The following is a 10548-nucleotide window of genomic DNA, read 5'->3' on the forward strand; positions in this document are numbered from 1 at the left end:
ACTCTCTTGTTCTTCATCTAAAAATAAATTTCTCATTCATATATATAATATTATATAAATATCGTATAATTTATATTACATATAGTTTATTAGAAATTTAGCAGAAGAATTTCTAAGCATACCATTATAATCCACATCTGAAATTTCTTCTAATATATTCGATTGTGGTACCCATTTGTCATCTTCGCTGTCGGAATAATTACTTTCGTCCGAGAAAGACATATTTTCAAGAGCTTCCATATTTTTATCTCTTTTTAATGCTCAATCTATAAAAGCAATATATATTTGTATTCTGTAATACTAATTTAATAATTTTTCATACATATTACGCTTACCTCTTGTAACGTTTCGTTGTCACTTTATTTATATTTGTTATAACAAATATATTATAACAACAAATTATATACCACCAAAATAAACACTAAAATGTATAATATATAATATATACAGCTGTTAACATTCGAGCGCATCAAACCTCCTAACGTCTTCTAGAACGAACGTTATGAGACTGAGCGACGCGACTGCATGCTCGTTCAAACATGTTTCGGCAGGCAAGAGAGGGGCTAGGAGACCCTAATGACTGCGCATACTATTGTTCGAAAACGCGGGAAGCCAGAAAGAAAGGTCAAAAACACGTTTATAAACTTTTACTACCTGCAACGTAAGAAATTTCATAGTGGGTACCCGGGTACCCCGGGTGGTCAGATAGCGTGCAACTTTTGGCTGGTCAATTGAAGGTTAATCAACTAAGCGCTAGAGAAGTTCGCTCCGGACCCCCTCTTTCTCAGTGGGAGAAACATGTAGCGCCTCTCTTGCTCTGCTTTCCCGCGCGCAACACTTGCGGTTTCCCCGCGCGTGACGGCTGCTCTCTCCACCTCGTCCCCGAGTGCCTCTATGCTTGAATACCCCCTTAATTTGTTTACTAACGTCTTCTTCCATTTTGCGATAACGCGTCTAGTTTATTAGTAACAACCGCGTAAAATTTGGCGCTTGTCACGCCGATCGCGGCCTATAGATGCTTCGCGACGAGCTGTGTGCGTCGAGGCAGAGCGGAACTCGGTTGCGTTGACCGCTGCGATGGCGTTTTGTCGCTTTGACGCTGTCGGCACGCGGCAAGGCAACGATGAACGTGCCACGTGTACGCTGCAAATCTAAGCGTGTTTTCTCTTTGCCAGAAGTATGTCGCGCACACTCGGACTGCAGGCGTAAATTAAACATTTATTAAATACGACGATAAATGTGAATTAAACGCAATTGCGCGTGTTAAAATTATTTTTTCACGTGGAAACGCTATCATTTCCACACCACCTACGAAGTAGATAGCTAGGTGCGTTTTTTTTACGTGATTTCCCCAGTAGGCTTAATCCACGGTTATTACTTAATTTACTAACTATTCGAAGTGCCTTCCTCTAGCTTGTAAGCAGAGTTCAGCTTTTCGTGTTATCTGTTGCTTCGCACGGTGCGCCATGCCCGGTTTGATGGTAGCAAAGGCCGCAATAATTGTTGCACGTACCTCTTCTTTTGTACCATCACGCCGTTGTTCGACTAAGGATTTGACGTATCCCCATACGAAATAATCGAGCATGTTCAAATCCGGCGACCGTGCCGGCCAAGTGATTGGACCACCGCGACCTATCCACCTGTCCGGAAAATGCCTATTTAATATGTCTCGCACTGCACGCGAAAAGTGCCCGAGAGCCCCGTCGTGCTGAAATATAATTTCACGTGCGCGCAGAGGAACGTTCTCGAGGAGAAGAAGTAGCTCGTTCTCTAGGAATTCCGCGTACCTCTAAAACTGTAAAAACAGGCGTGTAATTAGATGTGTTAAAACAACACACAATTCACTAATTTGGTGTGTGAGGTTTTTAAACAACACAGCTGCGGTTGTAGATGTGTTGAAACGACATACGATGCACTGATCTACATACAAGTTCTGTATTACAGTAGATGACACACTTCATGTGTGTTAAAACCGTAATACGGTAAATTTAATGCATATAATGTGTGTAAAAATAATGCAGGATTCGCAGAATAACACATTTCGAAAAAACAACACATTACTAGAGTTATACACTTACAGGAATTACACATGAAACCTCACAGTACTCAAAACGAATGAATAAGAAAATATGTAGATAATAATGATGTGATGAATGCAGTTGTCACTGACAAATATTTTTACATTTATTCTGCAAAAAGCATTGGCTATTATACAGGTGATGAAATAGTAGAATTTGTTATTTATTGTTATATTATTATTATAATATTATTATATTATTTTATTATTATATTATTATTTATTGTTATATTATTTATATTGTTTATTGTTATATTATTATATTATTATATTATTATTATATTATTTGTTATTTATCATATTTTTATCTAAGCAGTTTATGTAACGTCTACGACGTTATATGTGAAAGAAAGTGTCGTGAGCATGAAACGTCAGATAGCCTCAGAGTTCACTCTGAGCTTTCGAAGAGTGAAGTTGTTATTGTTTGCTTATACGCTTGTTATCGACACGTACTTGTATCTGTCATAATTTTGAATTTTTAATTATATTTGTAAAGTTAGCGATATAATTGTTTGCCACATTTTCCAACCGTGGAAAACAACGCTACGGCTGAGGAGGCTTCGTCCGCCGCTAAACTCGATCCGAGAGTTAAGGAATCATACAATTCTCAAATACCTGTAACGGAAGGAGTGAGTAAAGATCCATCTCCTAATACCAAAAAAGCCCTCGGCAAGGTGTATCTTCTAGATCGCGCAAGCCGGGAGCTGTTAAAACGTAAGTCGTTGGAAGGAGTAAAAAGGCGAAGAATTTCGCAAACTCCGTGCTTAATTATGGCTAAAAGTAGAAAGAAAAATATTGCAAAACCGTTAGAGTCAAGTTTGTCTTCAAATATGGATATTGATAATCAACAAATAAATGTTAGTCAAAGTCAAACTCTCGAACAAAATAAAGGAAATATTGAGATAACGAAACTTAACATTAAATCAAAACATTTTGAGTTAATAACGGCTGATATACCAATATCTAATAAATTTGACATTTTAACGGGCCTTGAAACGGATTCAAATAGTAACATAAACAATATGTCATTTCTTACAAAATTGAAAAAAAAATTGCAAATCCGCTTCTTCTACCAGCATCAACAATATTTCGTGGGAAGACAGAAATAGGCGAGCTAAGTCTAATGTTCAATTGGTTCCTCAGTCAACAGCAACTACTGATCACCGGGCCACCGTTGCTAAGAAAAATACTAGTAAGAATAAACCGCCGCCTTTTAACATTTTATATCAGGACCCCAAAGATACCATGATACTTATTAAGAATAAATTAGGTGACATAAATTTTACAATCAAAAGATTAAATAATGCTAAACATATATTGCAGTTAGATTCTTTAGATAATTACAAAAAAACACAGAAAATATTTAAATTAGCTAACATAAATTTTTATACGTTTACACCTAAAGAAAATAAATTACCGACATTTTTATTAAAAGGTTTAAATTATTCCTTTGAGGAAAAAGAAATTCTGGACGAACTAAATTCTTTAAAGATACCTCAACTCAAATTTCAAAAAGTAAGTCGTTTTACTACAAAAAGGTCCATTCAAGAAAATAAATTATTACCTCTATATATTATCCAATTATCAGCAGATAGTCAGGTCGACAAATTAAAAAATGTTAGATATGTTTGTTTTCATTTAATTAGATGAGAAAAATTGAGAAGAAAATATATTATTCAATGTAAGCATTGTCAGAGATTAGGCCATGTAGCAATAAATTGTAATATGCAATACAGGTGCGTCAAATATAACGAAGGTCACGATCTGGGTAGCTATAGATTCGATGCTAGTAATATGATGGCCAGAGAAAAATTATTCTGTATAAATTGCAAAAATTATGGATATCCCGCTTCTTATCGTGGCTGTCCAATGATGGAATTAAATAAGAAAAAGTTTATTAATAAACAGATACCACCAAATTATACAAAATTGGATTCACTACGTAAAAGCGATTCCTTCGTAACAAAAGATATTAGCTACTCACAGGTTTTAAAAAAGAACAATCCAAATACGAATTCTCCGAATTCGTTATATGGGGATAGCCAGGTGTTGAATAACATTGATAATATAAATTCATTATCTGAAATCCATACAGGAGATGCATTTATTAATTTTCGTGATCAAATTTTAAATTTAGTTAAAGCACAGCAAAATCAACTAATTGTCTTAGAAAAAATAATTGAAGCTAACATTGCAAAATTAACCATATAATAAATATTTTAGATAAGTTGACTGCATTTAATGTCTAATCAATCTCATAATAACGAGGATAAATTAAATTTTAAGAAATTTTAAGAAATTTTAAGAAACTTAAATTAATATTGGTTAATGTTAACTCCATTATTAAAAATTAACGTAGAGCTTCACTCATGCATTTAATAAATATGCAAAAACCAGACATCATTTTTTTGGTCGAAACAAAATTAAATAAAAGTCATGTCTTAAAGTTTAAAGACTATAATGTAATTAGACAAGATAGATCAAATTCGGGTATTGGCGGTGGTACAGCGATTTTGATTGGCAAGTCGCTCAAATATAAAGAGATCTGTATTCCTGAATTGCTGCGGCCTCAAATCCTAGAAACCACTATTATTAAAATTAATATGTCTGATAGCAATATGCTCTTTTTAATTGCAGCATATGCTAAATGCGGTAACCAAAAGGAATTTATTCCGGAATTAAATAATCTCTTTATTAAACTTCACTTAGGTAATGCTAAAAATTACTATATTGTAGCAGGTGACCTTAATGCCAAACATACTAGTTGGCAGAATGAGAACAATAATCCCAGAAGTATCACACTTAATCATTGGATGACTTCGAATGATTTTGAATATAAAGTTAAATTGTACGCTACGGAATATCCTTCATTTTCTAGCAGCAGATCGTTTATTGATATTTTTTTTAATCGACACCATACTCAATGTTACCAACTGTACTAATAATGACAAATTAGTCAATATCCCTTATGACAGTGACCATAATGATGTTTTAGCTAAGATTTCGTTAAAAAATAGGTCTGAAATTGAACTGGAATCTTTTAATGAGTCGATAAAGTACAATTATCATAAAGCCGATTGGACTAAATTCGCGGATATATTAAACAATAATTGTTCGTTGAGTATTTCTGCAGTTCGAAACTTACCTATTGCTGAAGTTTATGGTTATCTTGAGGATATTAACAATCATATTTTGATGGCAATTAAAAAAGCGGTTCCCAAAATAACTCGGAAAAATTCAGTTGACTCTTACTTAAATAACTCAATATCCAAATTACAAAAATTTAAAAGCCAACTACTGACACAATTATATAGATTACAAAAAAATGGCCGAACACAAACAAAAATGCAATAGCCATCCTAAAAAAGTTACTTCATGATATCAGAAACCGACTTAAACTGGAATTTTCAAGTTCAATAAATCAATATTGGAAAGAAAAAAATTGAAAATATTCCTAGAAATGACTCTAAAAATATGTTCCCATTACTAAATCAAATATTTGGAAAGAAAGATATAGCTGACATAGGAACAATAAGAATCCAGCAACACGCGACACTTCTTTCTGAAGTCGATATTAATACTGATTTAATAAGTAAAGATGACTCTGGCGATTATCTATTGGGTGTACAACTTAATTCGGTCCGTTTTTTTTCTTGAAAAACGCATTTATTTGAATGATAAAATGAATTAATACATTATTGAAAGTATTGTCTATCGCTAGCCACTACTTTTTCCCATCTTTCTGGCAATTTATGGATTCCGTCGCGGAAGAAGCGTTCATCTTTTGAAGCCAAGAATGAATCGAGTCAATTGTTGATATCCTGTTCTGAAGTGAAGTGTATTCCAGTCAAAGCGTCCTGCATCGATCGAAACAAATGGTAGTCGGAAGGGGCAAGGTCTGGGCTATAAGGCGGGTGAGCCAGAACTTCCCATCCGCTATTTTCCAAATAATTTTTAACCGGAACAGCAACATGAGGCCGAGCATTGTCATGGTGAAAGATTATGGACTCGTGTCTGGTCGCATATTCTGGATGTTTTTCGGCTATAGCTCGCTTTAAACGGATCAATTGTCGCCTGTAGAAGTCTCCTGTGATGGTTTGACCAGGTTTTAGCAGCTCATAGTGGATCACACCTTTCTGATCCCACCAAATACAGAGCATTACCTTGGCATCATGGATATTCGGCTTCGGTGTCCGCGGCCGGCGGCTCCTGGAGATAGTTCGGTCTTCGGGGCGTCCCCCGAAGACGTTCTCCAGGGCTCAGCGCGTCCGCGGTCTCCTGAGCTTTCTTAGGGGCCCCTCGCCTTCTATGGCGTAGGGTGGATCCTGCCCCTGCTCTGCCCGTCCGTGGTCTCACTTCCCCCGGCGCTGCGTCCTTCAGTTTGTCGGTTCGTCTCCTCGCTGCTTCTTATTTGGTAACGGACGCGTTCGTTCTTTACAGAAAACAAAAAGAACACAAAAAGATATAACCACGAGGTCTCGCACGCAAAAAGCATGCGAGACAACCCTACGCAGCCGTCCTTCCCGCGGAGGAAGGAGGCGCGAGCCCGATGCCCTTTCACGTCCTCGGTTGATTTAATATCTTTACTACTGGCGACTTCGCCACGTCACAAGATAGACCTGCGAGCAATCGTCCATTTTTTTCGTCGGCCGCGGTGAGCTGTATGTCCCGCTTGCCATGTCGCCGCACTCTGATATGCCCAACTATTTTAATTAATATCTCGAAATTTTACGTCGTTGTTTGAAAAATGACCTATACAATTTTTGTTCACTTTTATGTATTCTATTTATATTTTTCTTTTCATACATTTTACGCAGGACACCCTGTATACCAGGTGTATACCTATGAAATGCGGATTTTTTTAACAGATGGTGCCACATATATGTTCTTACGCGTGGTGATTTGACATATGTAGTATTTTGTTTGGCTATTCCTAACCTACAAAACCATACATGTGGAAAATTGTGAGAGTGTAAATATCATAGTCCTTTCTGCTTTGAAAATGTCGAATTTCGTATAAAAAAAACTATTTATGGGAAGTTTTGATTCATTACTTCATTTTGAAGAAAACTGCTGCTCAAATTTATCGAATACTTGTAGAAGCTTACAGTGAACATGCACCTTGCATGTTAAACATGCATATGTTAAACATGCACCCTCAAGACACTTGTAAACGTTGATTCAATCGATTCAAAACTGGTGATTTTGATGTGAAAAACAAGACTAAAAGAAAACCACCGAAAAAATTTGAAGATGCAGTGTAGCAAGCATTGTTGGATAAAGACTCCACTCAATCACAATTGGCGGAAGTATTAAATGTGACTCAAGAAAGTGTTAGCGAGCGTTTGCACGCAATGGGAAAGATTCAAAAAGAAGGAAAATGGGTATCACACGATTTGACTGAAATGGAGAATCGAAAAGTAACCAGCGAACTCCTGCTGAAAAGACATCAACGGAAGAGTTTTCTGTATCGAATCGTTACAGGTGATGAAAAATGGATATATTTCGAGAATCCCAAATGAAGAAAATCATGAGTTGATCCAAGCTAACCATCATAATCGATTGCAAGACTAAATCGCTTCGGAAAGAAGATAATGCTCTGTGTTTGGTGGGATCAAAAGAGTGTTCTTTATTATGAACTTCTCAAATCTGGTGAAACGGTTAATGCTGCTCGCTACCGACAACAAATGATCAATTTGAACAATGCATTGATCACAAAACGTCCGGAATGGGCCCAAAGATATGGAAAAGTGATTTTGCTACATGACAATGCGCCGGCCCACATCACAAAAGTTGTCAAGAAAACTTTAAAAGAATTGAATTGGGATGTACTACCTCACCCGCCGTATTCGCCGGACATTGCTCCTTTGGACTATCACTTGTTCCGGTCGATGGCGCACGGATTGGCTGAGCAGCACTTCGTTAATTTTGAAGAAGTGAAAAAATGGGTCGATTCATGGTTTGCTTCGAAGGATGAAAGTTTCTATCGTCGCGGAATCTATCTTTTGCCAGAAAGATGGGAAAAAGTTGTAGCGTTGAATGGCATATTCTTCAAATAAATAGCTTTAACCATTCATTTCAAATTAACATGTGTTTTTCCTTAAAAAAATCCGCATTTCATAGATATACACCTGGTATATATACAGGGTGTCTCACACTCTCCTCTGGGCATTTTGTGGGGACGTAGAATGGGTTGATGTGAACATAAAAGTCCTATACCGTTTATTATTGCAAAATTCGCAATAATAGCCGAGATATTAATTAAAAAAATTAAGGAAAAACGCTCGCTGAATGGTAGAGGACGGACCTCTCGAGTCACAGCGCGGCCCAGTAATATAGCGCGCAGATATTGCGCGCGGTGATTGGAAGACAATGCATCACTGCTTATACTTATACCGCTGCGCTCCTATGTCTTGCCGCACCGCGCCGAGATAAGAATAGACAGTGGTGCATTGTCTTCGAATCACCGCGTAGAATTTGTTCAGATGGAACATCTTGGTGCTAGATTCGTAAAGATGAAACTCTCAAACCACGACATATACAACAAACAGTAAAACATGGATGCGGATTCATAATGCTTTAGGGATGTTTAACAACATTTGGTGTTGGTTCACTTCGTCGAATAAATGGCGTTATATATCAATTCATGTACAAGGATATTTTATAAGAGCATCTTGTAACGAGCCGTTCGCAAAACAAATAGAACAAGAACCGGATTAACGATAATCAAACGACTCGTCACGAAATCGAACACGCGACAAACCGATGTAAACATCAGCGACCGACCGCAAAGATCACAACATAATATCATGTTAAAAGTAGTATAAAAGACCGCACGAAAAGCTCAGTAGAGAGCAGTCTTCCGAGGCACTCCGCTGAACAGAGCTCAGACTCCGACAGCAATCGCACCTCGCGAACACCGCTAACTAGAACACCGTTTCCTAGACCTTCCTCGTCACCGCTCCGTCGACTTGTTGGATACTTAAAGTCGGCGTTCCTCGATACCGCTCCGTCGATTTGTTGGATTCGTAAAGTCGACATCCGCGTAGACTTATTGGATTCGTAAAGTCTACATCCTTGATTACCGCTCCGTCGACTTGTTGGATACGTAAAGTCGACAGTCCTCGATACTGCTCTGTCGACTTATTGGATACGTAAAGTCGACATCCTTGATTACCGCTCCGTCGGCGTGTTGTATTCGTAAAGCCGACAGCCACGTAGCCTTATTAAATCCGTACCGGCTACCGCTCCGTCGACTCGTTGAATTCGTAGAGTTGACACTCGCGGAGACGTGTCGGATTCGTAAAGCCTACATCCTCGCGTACCGATCCGTCACCTTACTCGATTAAGGACCTTCGTAAGGTCGACCCCGCGAAACCGCACCGCCGCCCCGGGGAAATCGATCCCCGCGGCACCGCATCTTAGCGCACGGCCGCAACGCCAAATCCGACGCATCACGCCCGCAAAGCCGTATTAGCCGTCAAGTAACGGCTCTCTTCGCGCGACCAAAAATTAAAGATCCAAACGTCAACATCGTGCCGCAAGCACAACACGATCGACGCGTCACACGACCGCCCGCGTCCCGCGACCGCCAGCGGTCTCACAGCCGAGCGCGGCCGCAGCAGACATCAACACGCGCGAACACAAAAACCCGCGCGCGAAGCCAACGGCGTCGACTCAACCTGTACATACGCATTGTAAATAGCCATCTAATCGACAATATATATTATTATACTATCCATCCCACTGTCTTCACGATTATTGACATCTGCTCGAATCCGGACCACACCGACTCGCAGCTTATCCCGCACGGAACGCGAAATAGCGTTACAATCTCTTACATACTGTTGAAAATATGCCATTTGAAAAGAAAGATGTAATTTTCATGCATGACCGAGACTTTAAGCACACAGCTAAAAGTGCAAAATTGTTACTCAATACTAAACAATTTTCTGTTTTGGATTGGCCTGCGCAAAGCCCCGATTTTAACTTCATAAAGAATATATGGGGTTTACTAAAAAGGCAGTTGAAAGAATCATACGACTCCCAACCAACTTCAACCATGGAATTATATTGTATTGTATGTAGAATTCAAGAACAGTAGGAACAAATATCTCCAGATTATTGCAAAACGTTGATAGAGAGTATGCCAAGGCGAATTAATACAGTTTTACAAGCAAAAGAATTGTGGACGAAATATTAGATCTAAATAATGTATTAAAAAATGCCAATTATTGAACGTGGTGCAAAATCGAATCAATATATTTTTTTTGCTATTGATGAACAAGAAGACATTATTCGTTGAAAACTTTCTTTATGTTATTTCTAACTATGATGAAAACAAATATAATATTTATATTTTTATGTTCCTTAGTTTTATTAACAATAAATGATGATTTGTATAAATCTTGTAGTTATTGGTTCAGTTATGCTCCTTACTGTATATACACACACACACACACACACACACA

General features: G+C 38.0%; 1 protein-coding gene across 3 annotated transcripts in view; it reads left to right on the forward strand.

The window, feature by feature from the left end:
- The window catches only part of LOC116852314 (short-chain dehydrogenase/reductase family 16C member 6-like), a 194878-nt gene that overhangs the window by 120302 nt on the left and 64028 nt on the right, over positions 1-10548 (forward strand). The window lies entirely within an intron of this gene.

The sequence above is a fragment of the Odontomachus brunneus genome, unplaced genomic scaffold (assembly GCF_010583005.1).
Source record: "Odontomachus brunneus isolate Ranch 3 - 2012 unplaced genomic scaffold, Obru_v1 Obru_scaffold_214, whole genome shotgun sequence".
Taxonomy (NCBI): Eukaryota; Metazoa; Arthropoda; class Insecta; order Hymenoptera; family Formicidae; genus Odontomachus; species Odontomachus brunneus.